This window comes from Papio anubis, chromosome 9 (assembly GCF_008728515.1).
Source record: "Papio anubis isolate 15944 chromosome 9, Panubis1.0, whole genome shotgun sequence".
NCBI lineage: Eukaryota > Metazoa > Chordata > Mammalia > Primates > Cercopithecidae > Papio > Papio anubis.
The window spans coordinates 91,864,104-91,887,733 of record NC_044984.1 but is presented as its reverse complement, the minus strand read 5'-3'; the positions used below and the strand labels follow the sequence as shown (position 1 = coordinate 91,887,733).

The following is a 23,630-nucleotide window of genomic DNA, read 5'->3' as shown; positions in this document are numbered from 1 at the left end:
CAATTAATAGTTCTTCTGGGAAAAGAAGTAGAATTGGGGAGGGCGGAGGTACAGTTCCTTTTCACTATTTAAATTTCAATATAGCTATTATTTTTACAATTATTTTTTAAAGAAACGAAGGAGATATACGTCATAGCACCTCCACATAGAGAACACTGAGTGTAATTACAAGCTTTTTTTAATCATCGAGTCTACCAATTTCTGTTGGTCACATTGTTCTGCAAAATAAACCTTTTTTAATTGAAGGACATAGCATCTTTTCTGGCTTACGGCCACTTACCCTTCACAAGTACTTCCAAAGCTTCATCCAGGACATTATGCTCATGTTAACCTCAAATCTAAGGAATAGAAAATACTAGTAAATCCATCTTGCTCTCAGCCCACATTCACCACAAAAAGAATGTTCCTTCGTGTTTTTAACTGAACAGATTTAAAGCACTAGAAATAAAAATTGTACCCTACTTTTTAAAAACCTATCTATACATGCTTACACAAAAACCTCCATAAGTAGCTGTTTCGGAACACGGGCTTAGGTGAAAGCACATCCCACCTTCACCATTATCAACCGCGTGGTTCTTTAGCCCTTTATCTGTGCAACTAATATGGGAAGCTTTGAAATAACAGAGCACAAAGGGCCAAGAAACTAAAAATTCAAGTCTCATATTTTGTCTACAATATTATCAAACTGACAATAACATACAGTGCCCTAGTCATTCATTCATTCATTTGAAAATATGACTGTCCCATGAGCCATGCACCTGGTCATAGTGAGAGTATAAGACAAATTCTCATCTATTTGCTCCCCTCAAGAAACTTACAGTTGTGTAAGCAGGAACTTCAAAAATAGAAAAAATCTTGGGTGGTGCTTGGCATGAGGGGCCTCTGGGTTCCTCTGCACTAACCACCCCCATAAACAAATAAATAAAAATGTGGGAAAAAATCTTAAAGAGTATCAATTTTTTCTAATCTTTGAGAAATTCCTGCATTTGTCTTTGATATAACCTACAATTTTACTTGTGATGGAAGTAAAGCATAAACATTTATTTCCATGATGTCAAAAATCAAAACAAAAAAAAGTTACTAATGGAAGTAATGAGGAGTAATGGGAAGCTACATGGAGGGCTGGCAAACCATGACCAGTGGCCTAACCCAGGCTGCTGCCTGTTTGTATCAATAAAGTTTATTGGAACACAGTCACACTCTTCTCTTTAGGTATTGTCTCTGACTGCTTTTCAGCTACCACAGAAAAGATGAGTATTCATAATAGACCTCATATTCTCCACAAAAACTAAAATACTCACTAAACTAGCTAAGTAAAAGTTTGCCAATCCCCAAGATGTTAATAAAAACTGGACAATGTACTTAAAACCTGGAATGTACTTTTTGTCTCTTTTCCATTTTGGTGTGTGCTTTTGGGAAACTTCGGTTTCCAAAGGGATTCCTTAAGGCATGTATGTTTGTTCCTTCTCTGATATTAGGAGGAACAAAAAGAGACAGTGAATAAACAGTGTTGTAAAACACAGGTTGAGGGAATTTAAATTAAAAATAGAATGACTTTACAATGTTTGTAAATCTGAACTTTGCCACTACATTCATGTTCGTGTTGGCCAAGGGCTGAAATTTTGAGATGGATGTGGAAAGAACAGCCTGAATCAAATGAGTAAGATCACAATGGGGCTTATTTAGTCAGTCTTGGAAATATTTATAATATCATGAGTACTGCCCAAATTTCTGAATGTCCCAACTTTATTCTAAAAAGAATCTGGCCAAAACATTTTTTAAAAATGTTTCAGCTAAATTTTCATAAAACACTTGCACGGATGGAACAATGAAGACTACTGCCAAAGACGCTCCAATTTAATTCTGCCTGGCACATCAGCCAGGCTTGTTTGGCATTTCATTAACAAAAAATAAATCTCACTCTTCTTCCTGAGAAAATAGCATGTGTAGTATTTTTGGGGACAGCAAAGCTCAGCATGCTATTTCTCGATATGAAAAAAAATATATCTGAAATGTGGATAAATAAAGCTTTTAAAAGACTTTCTTTGGCATGGTAACTGGCCACCCTGGGAAATCCGTGTTCTTAGTATGTGACTGAATAAAGCTAACATAAAATAGACCTTTAAATGTTTAAAAAATCACAGAGAAAGAAGGTAATAAAATAGTAAGAGGATTGTTCTGGAAACAGAAAACAGATTCTTGTGACACTTTGACACTATGATGCTCCAGGCAAGCCAATAACTTCATCTTCTTTAATTTTAGCCTCTTTTTGGAGTAAAATATACATAAAGTATGGATATCATAAGAAAAGATAAAAGATACTTGTATCTGTGACTCATTTGCTCTTCCTCAGAAGAAACGAAAGAAAAAAATTAAAAGTTAAAAAAATATATAAATGCATCCTTACATGAACAGCTTCACGACTCAATTATCAGCAGTGGAACAGACAAAGATCATTCCAGTTCTGCGCCAAATTCTTATTCAAGGAAGTCTGAATTTAGTTGAAGAAAATAAGTTGCTAACAGCTATCAATGGACTGAATAGCTCAGGTTAACACAAACTGGATACTGATATAATCAATATAATGACTGGATTATGTACGGGGTATTGATGAGGCTAAGGTTAGCTGGATGGGGGTGGGGACAGGACACATAAGGGAAAGGTTCTTGGAGGAGGTGATACACTTGTGTTGACTGAAGAAAAAGTAGGAGTGGGCCAGGAAAGAAGAGTGAGAAGAGACTTAGAGGCAAAGTAGACAGTATGTGCAAAGAAATAATATGGTTCATGTGTAGAGTTCCAAGCTGTTGCATGTAGCTGGAAAGCAAAGTGCAAGACAGGAAATTGTTAGAGATAAGACTAGAAAGAGGGAGGAAGGAGCAGATTTAAGGCTAGAATTTAGCTTAGGAATATTTTGTACTTTATCTGGCAGAGTAGGGAAACACTAGAGGGTTTTAAGCTTGCACACAGCAGGTCTGCTTTGGGTTGTATGTTAGGTGGATTGCATGGTGACAAGGCTAATGGAAGAAAGGTCATTTGTATGGTGCAGATGTCCAAGCAAGAGATGAAACATCAGAAGTAGCAGTAGTTCTCAACTACAACATTGGTAGTGATTGTGAGCCTTGCAGATGGATTCACAAAATATTTAGCATGAAAAATTAGCAGTTCCCTAATCCCAGCACTTTGGGAGGCTGAGCGGGGCAGACCACGAGGTCAGGAGATCGAAACCATCCTGGCTAACATGGTGAAACCCCGTCTCTATTAAAAACAGAAAAAATTAGCAGGCGTGGTGGTGGGCGCCTGTAGTTCCAGCTACTCAGGAGGCTGAGGCAGGAGAATGGCGTGAACCCGGGAGGCAGAGTTTGCAGTGAGCCAAGATCACGCCACTGCACTCCAACCTGGGTGACAGAGCGAGACTCTGTCTCAAAAAAAAAAAAAAGAAAAAAGAAAAAAAAAGAAAAGAAAGAAAAATTAGCAGTTCCTGGTACCGGGTTTGATATGGAAAACAAAAGTGGGCAAAAAAGAGCCAAAAGTGAGTCTTAAGTTTCTAGTTTGGATGAATGAGTGGACAGTGGTGCCACAAAATGAGACAGAGAGCATAGAATGGGGAACCGGGCTAAGGAGGATGATGATGAGGTTAGTTTGCACATGTTAGGTTGGAGGGTGCGTGTTGGATATGGCAAACAGTTGGATATTTGAGTCTGAACTGCAGACAAAAGACTGGGCTACAAATAAAATGTCTGAGTAGCTGCAAACCATGACGGTGGATGAGAGTACTGAGGGAAAGTGTACAGGGCAAGAGCAACAGGCTGAGGATGAACCCAGGGGAAGAGGAAGAAGAGAAGTCCAGGAAAGAGGCGAAAAGGCATAATTAGAGGACCACCCAGAGGGTATGGTACGGTGGAAGCCAGGGGAATGGACAACTTTCAGAGGGAGGGAGGTATCAATGGGGTCAAATGCACAGAGAGATCTAGGAAAGAATTATAAAGCCCATTGGATTTAGCAATTCAGGAATTACTGGTTCATCAGTAGTGAGGCAGGAGCAGAAGCCAGATGCTGGAAATTGTAAAACAAAGAAAAGGCTGGACACTGTGGCTCATGCCTATAATCTCAGCACTTTGGGAGGCCAAGGCAGGAGGATCATTCGAGGCCAGTAGTTGTAGAATAGCCTGGGCAACATACAGAGAGCCTCATCTCTACAAAAAATAAAAATAAAAGAATTAGGCAGGTACAGTGGTACGCGTGCCTGTAGTCCTAGCTATTTGGGAGGCTGAGGTGGGAAGACTGCTTGAGCCCAAGAGTTTGAGGCTGCAGTGGGCTATGACTGTGCCACTGCACTCCAGGCTGGGCAACAGAGTGAGACCTTTTCTCAGAAAAAAAAAAAAAAGGAGAAGGGACAGTACATCATAGTTACAGGAGGTTCATCTGGGTATAAATAGCTTTGAGACTTTCCTGGCTCTGTCACTACCTAGCTGTGTGACCTTAAACAACTCCTTTTTCCGAGTTCAGCCTTCCTTACGACAATAAAATGAGATGCTTCCACTTCATGGTTTCTTCTACCAGAATTTCCAGTTAAGAGAAGACTACAGATAATTTAGTTATACTTTCTACAATGTAGGAAATTAAATCAAAATACGATTTATAGATACTGAAGCAAATATTGAGTAGTTCTCAGGTCATAAAATTATGGTGTACATCTTAGCAAAGAAATATCTACTGATAATAATTAGGAACACTAGCTATACAAAGAGCCTTTTCGTTTTCAAATGAAAAGCTCATTTGAATTACACAATATTTTCCTTCCCTTTCAAAGTCCAATACCAAGTGTTTGATGACAAATCAAAGCAGAATTGTTCCAGCCTTAGTACATATGCCACTGTCTCCAAAAGCAAAGTCAGAAAGACAATTTCTGGATACAAATAATTCATTTCTGTTTCTGCTCTATTCACTAGAAGTATATAACCACAGCTGAGATTCAATCTGACAGTCAGTCATACCAAGTCTATGGATTTCTTTACCACACAGATTGCAATTTCTCCTTGCAGTGTCTCCCTAGACAATGCTGAATAAAATGACCTCAAAGAACTGGCAGAGGGGAACTATACAATTAAAAAGTGCTTTTAGCTTTATATAAATTTAAGCAACACATACTTGTGATCCTGAAGATAAAATGGAATAAATAACAGTGCAAAGAAATAACCTTATCCTTCCTCTTCTTCATTCCAGAGACAGAAGAAAAACCATGCAATAAGTATGTTTGGTCCCTTAAAGGTTTGCTGGGATCCTACATATTCTTACTCAGTCCTGCTCTATGAGTAGCTTTTCTATCAGAGAAGCAAAACCTATAACCAGTTGTTTTTAATTTTTTCTATCCTTTAATGTTTCTGAATCCTCCTCTCCTATAGTGTTAAATTGTGCTGATGTTGTTATTTTGTTTTATATAATCTTTTACAACTATTAAATTTATCCTCCTTTTTGGTTTTCACGTTGTAGCTATGGTCTCAGTCCTGGATCTGTTGCACTCTCACCTGGATTATTGTGGCCTTTCCTATCTGGTCTTTTGATTTCTGAAAATTAAGATTCTTCATCTGCCTTTCCATGGCTTCAAGACTTCATAAAAAAGACTATCATCAATACTCAGCAGGACTGCTAGGGTTGCTTCCACTGCTTATCCATGGACCTCACCACATCTACTTCCTCCTTAGGTTTCCACATTGATACTTGATATTGTTGGCTTTCCTAACTTCGAAGCGCATGTGGGCACCTGACTCCGCCCCATCCACTATGTCTCTTAACCCTCCTTAGTCTGCCATGTTATTCTCAGTCAAGTCACCTCCATACCCTCATCATCTAACCATTCCTATTTTATTTCTAAACCTTCCCCTGAAGTGTGTTCTGAGTCTCTAAATCACTTAATCTTCCACCTTCCTTCCCTCAGTAATGCCTGGCTCTAGAATTCCATAAGAAGCCCATCTTTGCTGGCAACTTCTGGAAAGCAAATATCCCTTAGTTGCAATTTCTGAAGTACACACCATTCTTTCCTCCATTCCTTTTTTAATACCCCAAATTACCCTATGATTTGAATATTTTATGTCGTTATGACTTTAGTAGTATTTTCTAATTCCAAATGTATTATATCTATATCTCTTTTTTTTAGATCTTCAACTCCTCAAGTGCAGGTATTGTATAACTATAAATCAGCCTTTTGGAGTACTATCCAGATACCATTTTGAAAATGCAGAAATTTTAATGGTGATAATAAAATAGAAAGTATTACGCAAATTTGCCTATTCTTCCATGAGGACATGAATGAACAAATCATTTTGGAAACCACATAGCTTGGCTCTATCAGTTCCCCAGGGGGCCTTGATAGCACTAAGCCTATTTCTTACCTTGCTCTCTGTCCTGTGGAGCTAATCCAACCATAGACTTGCCTTTGAAGTCCACTGGAACATCATGCATGGGTGAGCTCCAGAGAGCACACAAAAGCAAGAAAAGAAAACTGACGTGTTATTCTTAACCAGAGGGACTGTGCTATTTCCGAGTTTCTATACACACTTGGACATCCCACAGACTTCAAGAGCCTGCAGATGAAGCAGGAGAAGAAGTTGAAGTTATCAGTGTCCTGCAAATGGGCAGCAGATGAAGCCACAGTGGAATGAAAGTTTTAAATTCCAAGTAAATCATTCTTTTTTTTATTCTTTATCAAGAGTCATACAATCACAAATATAAAATTCTTTTAGGCTATAAAATGACTCCCTGAGAATGTCAAGTTCTTCTGCAAATGGCATCCACTCTTCATCTAAGGTATAAAAATTGCCTTGTAGACTAGCATTCAATTCCATGCAACAGACATTTATCCAGAATCTTTACTGAAAAGGAGTTGTGCTCATCAAGATGAGAGCACCATCAACATCTTCAAAAAGAAAAGCATAAAGCAGCTCTCATAGCATATAGTCCTCCACAGCCACTTAAAAGCACACTCTCAAACAGCATCAGCATGTGATGCAGCAACATGGGTGAAATAGAAATTACAGCTTTAACACTGCAGTATTAATACTTTAGTATATCTCTAATATATACCCAAGGGCTTAAACTAAATCACATGGGGGAAACTATATTTATTAAGTATATATTTTTGGACCCTGCGCGTCCTTTTCTAAAAACAAATTCTACTGAAATAAGAGAATCAACAAGAGGACCCACTACTTAACAACTGTGTGTGTTCTTGGGTGTTTTTTTAACCTCTCTAAACCTCTGTATAGTAACTTGTAAAGTGTGAAGGATCATAATGCTTGCCTTTAGTCCATGTGAAAATGATGCCTGACATGTGGGAAATGGTTAAAAAAATTACTAAGGTGGGTATTATAATCCTTATTTTACAGAGGAAGAAACTGTGTTTCAAAGATACTAAGCAATTGGTCCAAGGTCGTAGTAGGTCTGGAATTTTAATCTAATTTGGTTTGACTCCAAAGGCTGTACTCTTCCACAAAGGTTGCTGCTTCTCTTATGGTCCCAAAGTGAAAAAGAAAAGACGACATCAGCTGAGATCTTCCAAATACCATCAGACATAGATGCCTATATTCCAATTACCTTCTCTTGAAAGTGTACACTCAGATATTAGAATATTCGACCTTCAAAAGCCTTCCAAGGCCCTCAAATCACAGGGTACAAACTCCAAGGTAAAAACGGCTGAAACCACGACTGATCAATATAGCCTAGAAAAATAAACATGCACCTAAGAAGTAGAAACTCACTGATTACTGACAAGATATGAATTCACCAGAGGTGCAAGAAAATAACTTTGTGCTGCTGGACATTGACTGATGCAGCGCTGCAATTCAGATTTCAAGTTTAAATATTTCAAGATGAAAGCTAAGGAGATGTATTTGTTTTCGGAAGCAACATTACTCAAAATACGTTGGCTACATCATTGGGGAAAAGACAGAAGGCAATGAGCAATTTATGCCAAAGTTACATTATTATGAATGAGTACACTGGAGATGAACCAAAGAGGTGTACCATCTCCTAACAGTAAGTATGCCTACTCTCAAGCATATTTACTTTAGAGGGACGACACTAAAATTAAATTGGAAGAAGACATTGGACATTATGATCATTATGATCCAGCAAGTGAAAGTGAAACTGGGAATAGCTGAATCTGCAATTCAATAAAAACAATTTTTTCCACATATTTTCTTTCAACTCTTCTGATTTCTAAATTTAACCATATACCATATTTTCTCAATATTATAATCCTTTGGCCTTCTCAAGGTTTTTTTTTTTGGTTTGTTTTGTTTTTTGGCTTCTTTTTTCTTCAAATTGTGTGAGTCTTAATGTGTATTTTTTAAGGTGGGTCAGATATACTGTCTCTGAAGTACCTAAACTTCAAGCTCTAAATCAGCCAGAGGAAAATGAGGGTGGTGGAAAGGAGAAGAAATTCCACCGAAGAATTTCTCGACCACATCTTTTACATTGCATGGAGTTCAAAGGTGTCTCCTGCAAATGGCTATCAAAATGAAATACAGCTCAGAGCGGACAGCAGTGAGAGGAGTTCCTTATTTGGGAGCACCAAAGGCATTCACAAGTCACAGGGAGAAGGTGTGTAGCACCTCTGCTGTCATTATCTGTTTAGACAAGTGGATGGCGAAACTTGCTTCCCAAAGACACTGAGAATTGAGAGTGGCTGCATCCAGGAGTGGGTCTCATTAAGCAGCCTTCTTTCTGATTTTCTCCATGATGTGTCTAGTATAAATCCCTTCACATAATAGGATCTCCAGGAAAATTGGTCCTTTGCTACATCCTCTCCCTGCCCCCAATAAAAGGGCATCTGTCTTCCACAGCTCACAGAATACCGTACACTGTCAATAAGAAATATCTGCTAGGAATGTGTACTTTTTAAGCCAATTCTTCCCTTCCCTGGGCAGAGAAGCCAGAAATAGTCAAGGCTCTTTTCTCTACATCTACAAAACACAAACTCCACTAGAGAAAAGAAGAGAATAATTAAGTCATTATTAGGCCTTTGCTTTTCAACACACAGGTAACTAACGGCAAAAATGTCAAGGTTTTTAAAGTGAAGTTTTTCAATTCTTTTTGGCCTGCTAATCTTTGGCTTTCCTGGAAAATGGTAATGAACATGCATACGAAGTTGTTTTTCCTTAAAATCGTAAACTTTCATATTTGAGATAGAAAGCGAGAATTGAACCAATACCAAAGCTCTTTGCTTAATGTTATATTTTGTTTGAAATAGTGTTTTTATCTATGTGGGTAAATGGTATAATATTTCTGCCAGAGAATGAAGCTATGGGCAGGGCTTTACACATCCTGAGATGTGAAAGACAGCTTTGAAAAGTTTTCCATCACATAGAATGTGTTAGCCTATCTTCTCAAGATAGTGAGGAAGTTGACAAATTTCAGAAGATAGGCATAAGCAATGATGTAAACTATTTTAAAAATATTTCAATTTACATTCATGTCCAAACTTCGGAAGACTATTGCAAAGTTAAATAAGGGCACCAATAAATCCACTAAGCCCCCAGTCTTCGATACACATACACGTATTTTACTATAAACCTTCAATAAAGAAAAATATTTGTAATTTTTAGACAGTTGAATTAATCACTAACAGGATGATGTAGTTACTTTTTTTAAGTTTTTATGAAATGAAAGTCTTATGTTTTTGCTGATGAAATCAATTGAAAATTCTAAAATCCATTTCCAAGAATTAGCCTTTATTCTGAATATTCTCATTATTCTCACAACAAATAATCTGAACCTATATTCTGAGCCTGAAAGTTATATTTGATGGTTAATACTGCTTTCTACCTGTGCAGAAATAGCTTTTCCCTTCACACTACTAAAATATGATTGCTAACAGTAATTTCATTATATTATTCAATTAGTTCTTCAAGGTTTTCTTTTCTCTCCAATTCTACTACAGTTGACGAGAGAACGGTTATATTTTCTCCTTTTATAAAATCCTTCACAGTGCCATTAGCAACATTGTTCAGATGAGATAATTAGGGAAAAAAGCCGATTGAATGATTGAGTGAATGAATGATTGAAAATCTTTCCAAAGTTATAATAATAATTGTAATTATTGGGGTCAAAGAGAAACCATTTTAGTCTGAAAGATTATACACTATACCGACTGTTACCCAATTTGGAATGAAAAATTAAATTTCCAAACCATGTAGAAATTCTGAACTCTTTGAAATATTTTGTTTTGTGGGAAAGAACCAGAAATTCTTTGCCATATGTACCCATCTATCTTACTGTAGTTACCCAACCGAAAGATAAAATAATACTACGAAAGAGATAATTGACTGGAGGAGTTTAAAATGTTTATAAATATTAGAGATCCAATCAGTAAGTAACTGAGTGAATTGTCGTGGACTGGACTGCATCGCCCTGAATCAGCAGGATTCAAGTGAGGACTACTCGACTCTGGATTCGGATCTTCCTAGCACTTTAAAAACATCAGGTTTAAAATAAAATAGATCTGAGTCTTTAAGGTGATCCGCCTGGTTATACTGGCATTCTGCACTATACCATATTCTTACTTGTCAAACTGTTTCCCTGGATTGAATATAAGCACAACATCTGATGAGAGTCAATGTATGTCTCCTATTTCCATTACGTAAGTATATACCTTCTAGATGACTTCCTCACCACTTGAAAGTTACACCATTCTCAATATTTTTTAAAATTAAAATTAAAAGCTGCTAACACAAAACTATTTCTGTAAATGTCACCAAATGGAATTTCTTTTAAAGATCAACAGCATCATCATACAACATGCCTAAAAATGGAATGGTATTATTCGTGCGTCACTTACAGCCTTTCACATATTAAGTCTGCAGCCAACTAACAAAACAGAGGACTCCAGGAGCTTTTTAAAAAAATCTTTTAACCAAAGTGAGCTATGAATTTAGCATAAAAGTATCTTCTTTATGCTTGTATGTTCAAATTAATATGCAATGTCCCCAAATTTGCATAATATGAATTCAAGAGGAAGCCAAAGGATTTATCTTCACAGTGACAAAACAAGCCGTTAATACAGAGGAAGAAAATCTTCAACCAACTCAACTGATGGAGACTGTACTGAGAAAACTGGCTGATTAAATATTTCCCTTTCCAACTGCATGTTGTGTGTTCTTGTGGCAAATCACAGAGGCTAAATATTGTTCTCCATTTGCTACTCTCATTGTGCACCCAGGTGGCAGCGAGATACCAACAATTACACACTGTAGCTAAGTGCCAAGGTTCATGTCGGAAATTAGTGTCAAAATGAAAGCACCATAGAAAGTTAGGGTTAAAGGGGAGCCCAGCTCATCCTCTGCATTTTACCGACGTCAACACAGCATGTGATAAGCATTTGGAGCACAGTTCGTTTCTGGAACTCTCATGGACTGTTCAGCTACTACTACTACTACAAGACAGACTGTGGAAATATCTCTTGTTTCTTAAAAGCAGGACAACTCAAAGCCTTATGGCCAAAGCTTTATGCTCACTTGTCTCCACTAGCAGGTAGGAATTCTCAAAAACGGGGCTGCTTCAGCAGGGTCCTCCTATATAAGTTCATTCACTGGTTTAAGAAGCAACTTTTCTAGCTTGCTTCACCCAGGAAAATTAGCACACGCTACACATATATTATGCAAAAGTAATGCCTCCTTGAAGGAAGCCCTATCTATGTTTATATCTATGTACATTAATCTGGCTCTTACAGCCAGTAAAACAGCCTTACAGCAGAGGTCAGATGTAGTAGTTGATTTTTTTTAATATCCACATGGATTTTCCTATGAAGTAAAATTTCTATCTTAATAACTTGGTTTGAGTGTTCATAAAAATACAGACACATATCTCTCTTAAGATTTCAAGGCTACACCTTTGCATATAATCAAGCAAAAAAATATAATAAAATTAACCACAAGTACTGTTTATTGATACAGGAGATTTGCACTAGGAGTTTGAATGTTGAATTTGGCTTTTATTGAAAATAAAAACCCAACATGAGGTATTAGGTAATAAAACTTTATGATGGTTAAGGAAATGGCTCTTTTTTGAGGAGTGGTGGGTGGTCAGCAACTTTTATGGTACTGAAATATGTCCCAGGAAATAGAAAAATAATCATTTACAGTGTAAAACAGCAAAATCAACTTAGGGTTAACAGCATTGTAGGCCTGAATTGTGATGGAAAACACACAAACACAACACAATTGCACTTTTCCTTAGAAACACCAGAATGTCCATTCTATATCAAATGTATTAATATAGATAAAAGTGACAATCTATTCCAGGAAGAATAAAAAATGTATTGCATATATTAATATGTTCCTTAATGATATCTCTAACCCTAATATAAATATTTAAAGACATTTAAAGGCCTTAGGATATGATTTTAGGAGTATTATTTTCTCCTTCCCTGTAAGCTTTCCTCCATTGTCATTCTCTTCCTCCTCACTCCCCTTCTCCTCTTTTCCTGGCCCAAAACATGTATGAACTGCATACCCTATGTGAGGCACTATGCTAGGCAGTGGGGGCTCTTACTTCCTAGTCTTCAGGTCCTATCTTTTTAATAGTCTTTTCTTATTTCACTGCTAGGTCCCTGAACTCTTAGCCTGTATGTCAGTTGGGCACACCTACAAACATAGACATGGTAAAAAAAAAAATGTGGAGGATCATTTCGCCTTGAATAATCTTAGTTGTTACAAGTGCCATGTGTCAAATAATCAATGCAGATAAAAGAATTTGGGGATTTTATTTCTAAGACAGGCTTCCTCAGAGCCAGGGGCTTTGACACGGACATTGAAGGTTGGAAGTCTTTGAGAAGGCAGTGGCAGAATTATTTCAGGTGCAGGAATGGCCAGAGAAAATGCAAGACAAACTTTGTGGGGGCAGTGAGCAAATCAGCCATACAGTGTAGAACATCCCTATTTAGAAATAGACAATGATACAGTTGGAAAGAAAGACTGAAGCCAAATAGTATAAGATCTAAAAAGGTTTGACATTTTAAAATTGTATCCTGTTGGCTCTGGGGAATCCCTGAATGCCGAAGAAAATAACATAATAAAAGTGTCAAGGTAGTTATGAGGCACCTGTATTCTCAGGGCATTGACTTAGGCAATAAAGTACAGGGTTTTAAAGCCTGTTCTAGCCACTGCTTTATTCTGAACATCTTGAACAAGCCTAGGACATTGTAGAGGCTCAATAATATGTGTTGAATATCAAGAAAAATTAATAGCACTGGAAGGACCTAGATTTTAAGTCATCTCAGCTGCTTGTTAGCTCTGTGACCTTGAAGAAGTTATTTAACTTCTCAAAACCTCAGTTTCCTCATCTACAAGCAGGAGTAATGATGCTACCATTCTCATAAAGTGATTGAGAAGATTAAATTAGAAAATGAAGGTAAAGGGCTTAGCACACTGTCTGACATATAGAAGGTAAATATTAGCCGTTGATAATTAGAATTAGAAATCCCTTAAAATAATATAGGAAGCCTTGGAAGGAAGCATAAAAACAATAAAACCAATTTAGTGTCTGCTGCAGAGTGGTACTGAATAATAAGGAAAATGGTATAAATTTAGACTTTCTAAATACATATCAATAAGATAACTTCTTGAAGCACATTCTGACTGTTTTACTAATATCTTCTTCTAAATTGGTGTATATATATATTTTATATACACACACACACACACATACACACTCTGGTTTCACTTCAGATTGTATAAATCTTTCCCTTTTTACTAAATTGGTATATATGCCTAGAATATATCTTAAGCCATTTAAAGAGTAGAAAAGAGAAATATACACTCAAAAAATAATATGGATTGTGATGTGTGATTCACTGATGATGTATAAATCACTAGTAAGATTCCCATAATCTACAAAAGCAGGAAAATATATAAAATACTGAACTAATGGTGACAAATCAAGATCCACAAGAATAGTGTCTGGCACATGATAGGCACTGAATAAACATTTGATGAATGAGTAAAGGAATAAATGAATGCTTTCTAAATCCATATGGGAGGAGATTTTTAAAATAATTCATTTGACTTCCATGTTTCCAATTTCTAGCAAACTGAATTCTTCAAATATTTTCTGGAAATTCTGCATGTTTTAAGATCTCTACAGTAAACTATGTTAAAACACTTGAGATTGTGATAATTAACTACAAATCATATGTTCCTGACCACTGTGTGTTACCTTGTCTCTCTCTAAGGAAACTACTAGCCTACTAGTATACTTCAGTAACTGCATTTGAACTACGAGCTCAATTGTCAGAAAAACACAGGACATTCACAGACTTATAAATCACAAGCATGCTGTGCTTAAATAATGTCAAGTAACATAAAAGGCATGAATGCATGGCTTAGAGATATTAGTAAGGATGCAAAAAGGTTTTGTGCAATATACAGTATAGTATTATAGGATCATAAAGTCTAGCAACTTTAGAAGGATTAAGGGACATAACGAGCCTATATAGCCCTTCTCTTGGAAAAGAGATTATAAACACAGTTAAGCAAATACGATGCTCACATTTTAAAATCTGGATAAATTATTAGTGAGTCCTAGAGTGTGTAATTAAGCTTTCTAGGATAACTTTTTCTTAAATCATTCTGCTAGCATTTAAGCAACAGCTATCCAACTGATAGCGAAACAAATGAAAATTTGCTGTTGGATTACAAAGATGATTACATACAAAACCTGTAGATAAAGCTTTACCATGTATCCTTGCCAACAAGGTAGAACAGTAACTTGGAGTGATATTTTTACTAGCTATCTAAGAGGGCCCCTCCCTGACAGTGCATTCTGTATAATAAATTTCCTAGATGATGCTCTGTTTTGTGGAAAATAAACCAAGATAGCTGAAGAAAAGATTTTATTGAATTGCACAAATAACCGGCTACTACTAAGAAAATCCATATCCTAATATCAATCCCGTGGACAAAGCAAAGCCAACTCTTTTAGCACTTCATACACAATTTCTAATGAACCAAGTTTTAGCCTTTCCCCCACCTCACCCAAATTCAGGCAAATGGGTCAGATAAATAGCTTCAAAGTCAATACACCTTTCTAGGTGACAGATAAGAATAATGGCACAGCACAAAGACAAAGGCAGAATTATAGTAGGCAGAAAGGAACTATAAGTAAGTATTATAATAGCTGATCTGTAATAGTGGTATTTGAAAAGGAACATAATGACAAAAAGAAAGCAAACTTGGAGAAATGTAGTAAACATATCAGGAGAGAATAATGTAATCAGATGCCAGAGCTTAATTTTACTTCTATAAAAAATTACACTAATGGTGTGTTAATTCAGCAGTATTATATTCTGACTAATTATTTACTATAATCAAGTTAAATTGTATAAAAATTTGTCTAATTAGCATTTAGAACAAAGCAGTCTGGAAGCTATTGGCTTTGTGTAACTTGCACAGAAAAATTGATGTAAGGATTTCATTTTGACTTACATGAAAATTGATCTAATATGTCATAACTTTAGCTCCCAAAAGATTTGATTCTTTAAAAGCTATGTGATTAACTTTACTTATGTGTACATCTCCTGAAAGAATTGAGGTGCAAAGATGTTCCTGGTAACATTAGCTGTAATCTTATTAAGTTTATATCTCTGCACTTACCTATTTAATAAAGATAACTATAACAACAGCATATTTACATACTTTTTTATTTCTTAATCCAATTTTAAATTTTAAAGTATATATGACATCTGGCAAACAAAGTAAAACTAAGCAAAGTAAAATCACTCAGCATTTATTCCTTCTTTCCTTTTTCTTTTCTCAGCTTTCTCTGACTTGCATGCCTCTTTGTTTTTTCTCCTTAAACTACAAACTATCGTATCAAATATTCTTCCCTTTAAGACACTCCTAATTCTCCTAAGGAAGTGTCGAATTAAAGTAGGTGCAATCTGGAAATACTCACTGTTTTATCTCAAGAGTTCAATGCAATTGCTTCATCTGAGATAAATGCATGAAGGCTTTTCTGAAATAACTTTTACATAAGGATAAAATGATTTCTATACAAGAAACAATTACCAGCCAACATTATTATCACCACAAAATTGTAAGCTAGAATGAGCAATAAAAACATTGTATTTGGAACAAGATATTAGAGAATAGCTATTAAAACATTTTACTCAATTTCTATTACACCTTAAAATGAAAGTCATCAAAATGTCATTACAGGCCTTTTCCCCAGATTCTTCAGAGAGTGAATTTAATCATTTCAGGAAATTGAGCACTATCCACCATTCACTTAAATCCTTTGAAATAACAGCAAAGCAAAACACAATGTGAAATTTATAAGACACTTTATATTAAAATGTGTTCATATACATACATAGATACATACTGAGGAGTACTTGTCTCTGAATACCTAAAATTAATTCTTGGGAAATTAACCACTTATATAAAATATTACCTTCAAGAGGACTTGAAGTAAGAAACCCAAGTAAAGGAGCCTCAAGTTGAGCTCTATAAAATCCCAGAGTTAATAAAGCACTAACATATCAGGGTTTTTTTTTTTAATATCTTCAAAAATCAATTATTTGGAAATTACTTCAAGCCACAATTATTACTTGTATACTGAAGCATGGAACTTTTGCTGCTGCTCTACTAAAGAAAGCTAAACATTGGTTGAATAAGTGCGATTACAATAATATAGGCATGGTTATTGGCTCCTTTAGAAAACTGGTACTTCATAAAGAATTTTCAAGCCAGAAGAGACCTTTTGACATCACCTAACCCTGGTTCTTAATTTACTAGTTCTAGAAATAAAATCCACATAACATAAGTATTAATTTTATTGATCTCCAAAATGATCATTTTCTCTAAAGAAATGAAAAGCTGCTTATTTTCAAGGCTGAAGGGAAACATAGGGAGCACCTGATTGCATTTTATCACCAAAGTTAGCCAATCTTCAGAAAATGACTAACAATCAAATTTTCTAAGCTCTTCTCTTTAAACCTTTAATGTTAAAAAAGTCAAATTTTAAATAATTATATTTAGAGAGCAGTTTTCTAATGCTACTGGCAAGAAGTAGAGGAAATGTTTTGAAAATTGCACTTTTAAAAATGTTGAATGTTTACCTTTTGATTTGAGGAGGATGTCACTTCTCATGGAACCCATTTTCCTGAAGATATTCAGCGCTGGCCGATTTAGAATAAAACTATTAGCATATTACTTTAAAAAATAAAAACTAAAAATAAAAAACTTTACTACAAAGCCACAATCTCACTCGGAAGGAAGCTGATGGTGCTTATAAGCAATAAATGCCTTTCCTGATACCTATTTTGTCATCACCATCTTATTAGCAGAGTGCATGTTTTCTGCAGCATCAATCAATTAGCCGTTTTTAAGGAAACGGGAAATGTATCAGGGCTCATCTGCTAAGCAAGGCTGTATACTCCATAGCCTCTTAATCACCACGGCTCCTTTCTAACAAGGTTCTAGAAGACAAGGAAGCCTAGAGACCATTAAGTAGCACACCAGCAGAATATTCCCAGGAGTCACCAATATTGGATACAACTTTCCCCCAAAGAACCAGCCTGCGACTGAAGGCGACAGAGCCGCCCGTAGCAGAGCCACAGCACATCTGCCAGCTTGTGCCTTAGCGCTTGGCAATTGCAAAGCAGAGCCCAATACCATCAGACAAACTATTCCTGACTCCTTACTCCCCCAGCAGAATCCAGGCACTTGGAGAGAGCCTGATGGTTTCACAGGCACCCCAACTAGAGAGAAGGTAAGGAAATGGAAGGCTCACCCTTTCATAGTCAATCCACCTAGAGCTGCATCATTCGAATCACAAATGAAATGCTAATGTACAAGAAAATGAATGCCAATTTCCTCCACTTTGCTCCAAGTTTCAGTGGCCCCTCCACAATAAAAGATAGCTGTTTGTGGAGGCTGCCTTGTTCCATACCATTAACTCGGAACAAAACATATTTTTAGTGGGACAGCAGTGTTTACTTGTAAGAACTGATGAATTGCTCGGCACCATTTATCACTTGCAGACAAAGACGTTCAGCCACAATTTTGGACATAAATCAAGGTACATGCTCCTCAATAAAAAAAAGACTGCTAAGTCCCCAAAACCACGGAGATTGAGGTCAGACTGGCCATAGCAACCACGAACAGGACTTGGGCCTCCAGAAGGACCTAGCAACCGATAAATGAGTTCAGATCTCTTTTCATCTCCACTGGTGTGAAAGCCAAAATTAAAAAGATTAGATCACCCTGCACCCATTACAAAAGGCGCCACAATGAAAAAGTCATTTCCAGCCTTTGAATCACATCAAATAAATAACATTCATCCCTGCTATAATGAACAACTTTCAAAGTAAATTGAATCTCCATAGTACTGCTTTCCCTGGCTGAACAGTATTTACATAACAATATATCACAGGAAGCTCCGAATGGGTCTTATAAATGGGGACCTGGGGATAAAAAACATCTTTAGCCCCGATTACTGTATATTCAGACTGCTTTTCGGTCCCCCTCATTTAAACAATGTGTTGTATCAGGAACATAAACAATGTTTTTAAATTGTGGGAAATGAAAGTTTTTGGTACATTTTCAAATGTCTGCACTCATCCCAATAGATCCCCTTTTGTGGGGCACTGAGAACATAAAAATCACTTAACCTCCTAAATCGATGTCCTGGACTCATTTTTGTGACAAAGAATTCTCATCTATGTGTACACTTGCTTCTTTGTTCATGCCAGCAATGTTTCACCCTAAATATCTGCTGAGTTTCTTTGTATCACTTAAAATGAAAACACATTTGCAGATTTCTTTTTAGCGTGCGACTCATTCATTATTTCTTATTTCCTCGAAAGTATAAGATATTCTCCATTGCCATAACAATAATGTCTATTAAGTTTTAGTAATATGTCTACACAAAGTGTTCATCCTCTACAGTCTAATTTTGAGTCAATTTCTCCTCGTCACTAAAAAAAAAAACCGACTAATTTCCAAAAACATAGAGGTTTCTATAAACTATTGTACATTTCATATATATTTCAAATGGAGTATATTCTAAATAAGACAGTTAAATCTATGTTGAAAACATACCATCATAATCTTATCTTTTTATGGCAGCTCACGTAGATATTACTATTTGAACTCCACAGGGACTCTCATTAATTTTTGAAACTCTCTGACCTCAGTACAGTTGAGTGTAAAAATAATTACAAATTAAGAATGAAAGAGCATCCCTTGAATTCTGCATGGCCATATGCTGCTCTACGTTGCACAAAACATTGCTAACTATCATCAAACAGAATTTTTTTCCAGATATAAATTTAAACAGCATGCTGAATATCACCAGACAGACACAAAAAGCAGCTCACCCTTCCACTCAGCTCCGCTCACACTTCACCTCCGACGATTCCAGTAACACAAAGCCCCGAGAACACAGGTTTGCAGGCAAGTGGCAGCACAGATGATACCCTCACAAAAATATTTTCCTATCCAGAGTCGCTTTCTATCTCAATGTTGCAGACACAAACTGCAGAAATACAAGAATCAGGGCGTAAATGTTTTCTTACCTAAAACTTGTCTGAAGGACGGTCTTGTTATTGTAGTCACCTCCGGTGCCCCCTCTCGCCATCGCGGAAATCGGCTCCACTATATGTACTGCTCTGTGCCTCAGTTACAGCTGTGACACTCATCTGCCTGCACAGAACCTATGAGGGGAAATGAGAGAAAGAGAGAGAGAGGATTTGTGCTTGTGTATATGTGTGCTTGAGTATGTGTGTGTGTGCGCGTCCCTGTGCGTGTGTGTGTGTGTGAGAGAGAGAGAGAGAGAGAGAGAGAGAGAGAGACTGCTGACTTGAGACTAAGAACCTAAAACCTCCAGCCAAGTCAAGCCTGAACAAAAATGATCAAAGCTCTGTCCTTCATCAAGAGAGTAGACAGATATTTTGTTCTCCTCCACTGAAAAGTGGGACTGTCATTGGGGATTCTCACCAGGAAAGTGCAGACAGCGGCAGACCTTCTCCAGAGTGCTAGTGCTGCCCAGCAGTCCGTGCGGAATACAGGTACCTATTGTTCCAGAGACAGATATGTAGCCAGCCAGTCAGACTCTGACAGATCTCAGCAAACCAGCGAGCCTGCCTTCATTTTAACTCCTTATTTACTAGTGCTTTTTGGTCAAATGCAAGGTCTTCTCATCACCCCTGAGAAATAAATGGAGATGATACAGATAAACTCACAGCAGAAACTAATCCTGTATCTTTTACAAAGAGGGACTTTTTTTGCTATTGAAACGCTGAATTTGATGCAAATATCTTATTTTTCTGGGAAGAAATGAAGCATTAGGTTACATGAGCAAGACTTAGCAAGTATAGGAAAACCTTGATATTCAAGATGAACAGTGCAGCCGATTTAAAAAGAGAGAAATAAGGGTTGCTCAAAACATCCCAAGTGTAAATATATATACTCCAACACAAACAGGGCGAATAAAGCCAAGGGGTCCTATCCTTTTGCAAAGGGGTGTGGCACATTGAAAACCTGCAAAAAAAAAAAAAAAAAAAAAAAAAAAAAAAAAGCCACCCCAGTAGACCTATTTCCCTAGAGGCTAGAGTCTTTGGCGTCTCTTTTTTAGATCCCACTGCTTTCTCAAGCACCCCAAAACACCTCCCACCCGCAGTACTGCTCCAGTGTCTGAATTATACCTAAGGCAGTGAAACAAAATTAGGGAAGGTCAGAGAAAAATAACTTACTCTACATTCTCGCCGATGGATTCTGAAACCCAGAAGGTACATTTGATTCTTTAAATTCCTGGACCTTAATAGATTCCAGTAGGTTTCTAACTTTTATCTTTGTGTATTAATTGATTGATTTTCTTTTAAGGAGTTAAAGAAGACAAAATACCTTGCATTTGATTGTTTAGCAATACTAGAACACAAGGAATAGAAAAACGAAAACTAGCTTGTCATTTAGTTAAAATAAGAGATGGAACTCTCCTTCCCCAGAAGACTTTATATACAAGGTCTTTGAATTTTTTTTTGAATAAACATCAGTTCTCATTAATTGCTACCATTCACCCAAGAAACATATTCTGATATAGTAGGTGTGCTGCATAGTGTAGAAAATGGTTATGAAACTCCTTTGTAAAATCCACACTCAGGCATCACTTAACAAAGCCAGAGGGTAAATCCTCAGTGCAACAGGGGGAGGTTTAGCCATGCATGGCTGTTAATGGTAATGAGACGTGTAGAACATATCTGCGCACTGCCAAACAGCTCCTTCTAAATATCTAGTGTTTGTATTCTTTATTTTTTAGAAAGAAATTAATAAGAGATTGCATGATGTTTCAAAACTCCGCACGCACAAAAAAAACAACCTAGAAAATACAGTTACCTCCTTTCACATTGTCTCTTGTCCTAATCCCAGCATTTTAAAAACATTTCAGGTCATGCTAATTTAGCTAGGACTGAGCAATTAATATAGCCTTTAGAAATGCTTTCAGAAGTCAAAATTGCTTAACTTGGTGACTTCTGAAAAAGCTGCCTTGTGGTTTCTACTCAGGGAGAGCTTCTATTATGTTCAGAAGGGAAAAGACGTCAAAAGACTGCCTGAATGACGAGAAAAGTATACGAGGTTTCTGACTAAACTCATCATAACCTATAAGCCAAGAACAAAACAAGAGAATCTTGTAGCCTGCTTCTTCTAAGTGGCGTGAACTGATGATTTTCAAGCCCATTTTAAAGAACATGTATATCTTTGTAAGGTCAAAGGACAACCTTATTTCACATTACTATCTTAAGAGCAAAATAGCAGAAGCCCATTCAGTGAAAGAAAGTAGGATAGATTATGGGTAGGTACACATATAGAACAGAGCTGAATCTCAGTGGAGGTGACAGCTTCCATGCAAGGCCCCCATGACTGACTAACGTTGCAGTTTGAAAGAGGCATCTAAGCGCTCACTCCTAAGCATGTGATAAGACTTAGGTGTAAGTACATTTAATTAGAGCATTACCCAGGACCTATCCAGATGTTATTACCATTTATGTTTTTTTTTTTCCTTTTGATCTCTTTATCCCACTTCTGTTGTCTTCAGAAAGCCAAGCTTGGTAAGCCAAACAAATTTTAAATATTCAGCTCTTAACATGTTTGAATACAGACAGTTCTCACAGTCAGCGTCCATTATTTTCTAGAGGTGTATACAGAGGATTATCACCATTAATGAGAATCATGGGCACATGTAAATAAAACACAGAGACACCATAAAGAGTGTAGATATGTGTGTGTGTATAAAGAAGTATCATACTTGTGCAAAATACATGTTATATGCTTCATGAATATGCAAAAGCATCATTTCTTTCTCAATAAAATTTTTTGTGAAGTCCCTACTAAAATATCTGTCCCTAGAACACCCCTGAGGTCCATTATATAGCTCTGAGTTTATAATTCACACTTCAGTCCCTAATTTGCCAAATAATTCATGTCAAGCAAGAGTCCAACATGAAATGTCAACTGTTTCTTGAAAGAAAACAAACCATAACTATTGCATGTTCTAGGATTTTAAGAAATAAACATTTGAGGATTAGAGGCACCACTCACTAATAGTAGTAAGGGACAGGCTAATGCTCCTGAGAGTCCATTGGGTATCTATCCCTTTTCATCCACATCACTTGATTTGAGAGACTTGAAATTAGGTTTCCCAGAGAAAAAAATGTGAAAGGAAAACAGAATCTCTTCTTTATATTACAGAATGTTCCAATTTTTATAATATTCCCCAGGACATGCTCCAGCCACATTCTGTTATTCATTCACACAGTAAACTTCATGCTGACATAACTTCTGAGAGAATCTCTGGGAATGCTAAAAGTAACCAAACTCTACCAAAGTTAAAAATCATCTCTCCACCAAATTAAACATTATCTAAGTTTCTCCATGCAGTTATTAAATACATAGAAGATCACCTCTGTGCATAATCTACAAATGGCTTAGATTACATATTAAAATTCTAATTAAAAGTCTTCATCTTATCTCAGTTGGCCAATTTGAGATTAGAAAGCAAATACAGGTTTGGCATGAAAGCTCACGCGGAATCAAGATTTCTGATGATCGCAACTTAGAAATTAGTGGCAGTGTTACAGAGTATTGCTAATAGAAATAAAATATTCCAAAACTATGAACAACTTCTGAGATCCTCCTTAGATGGTGAGTATAGAGTGACATGAAGAGATTCCCTGGTAACTTCTATTCCATAGGAATGTACTTGTTTGAGAGTTGGAGAAAGACATGAGAGATGAAATTTCTGCGAGTGTGAGAGGAAATTATGCCTATTATTACATTCGAAATTGAAATATTGAAAAATTCGATCATGTAATTTGACTGACTAGAAAACATATTATGCAATACAAACTAAGGCTTTTCAATATTTAAGATCCAGGTTAGAAGAAACATTAGATTTCCACTTAATCCATAACTAAGTGAAAACAGTATTTCTGAGAATGATGTTCTAAAAAGTCATGGAACATTTAATGGAAAATATTAGGAATTACTTCATACTATCTATGTGCTTACAACATTTTATAGTATGACCATTTGATAATTAGCCGAAGGAAAGATATGTGTTTTCCCTAACAATCCTCTCAC

General features: G+C 36.6%; 1 long non-coding RNA gene across 13 annotated transcripts in view; it reads right to left on the bottom strand.

Annotated features, from left to right (window-relative positions):
* LOC103875997 overlaps positions 1-20,560 on the bottom strand; it is a 101,437-nt gene extending 80,877 nt beyond the window's left edge. For 4 of the 13 annotated variants that reach the window (XR_002515799.2, XR_002515797.2, XR_002515802.2 and 1 more), the window contains exons 1-2: positions 17,111-19,667; positions 281-338 (exon numbers count right to left, since the gene is read on the bottom strand). This is a non-coding gene — a long non-coding RNA (uncharacterized LOC103875997). Of the gene's footprint in view, positions 1-280; positions 339-17,110; positions 19,779-19,991 lie in introns of those variants that run through there. The other 9 variants (XR_002515798.2, XR_004176167.1, XR_635025.4 and 6 more) reach the window with 8 other exon arrangements.
* Between the last annotated feature and the right edge of the window lie 3,070 nt (positions 20,561-23,630).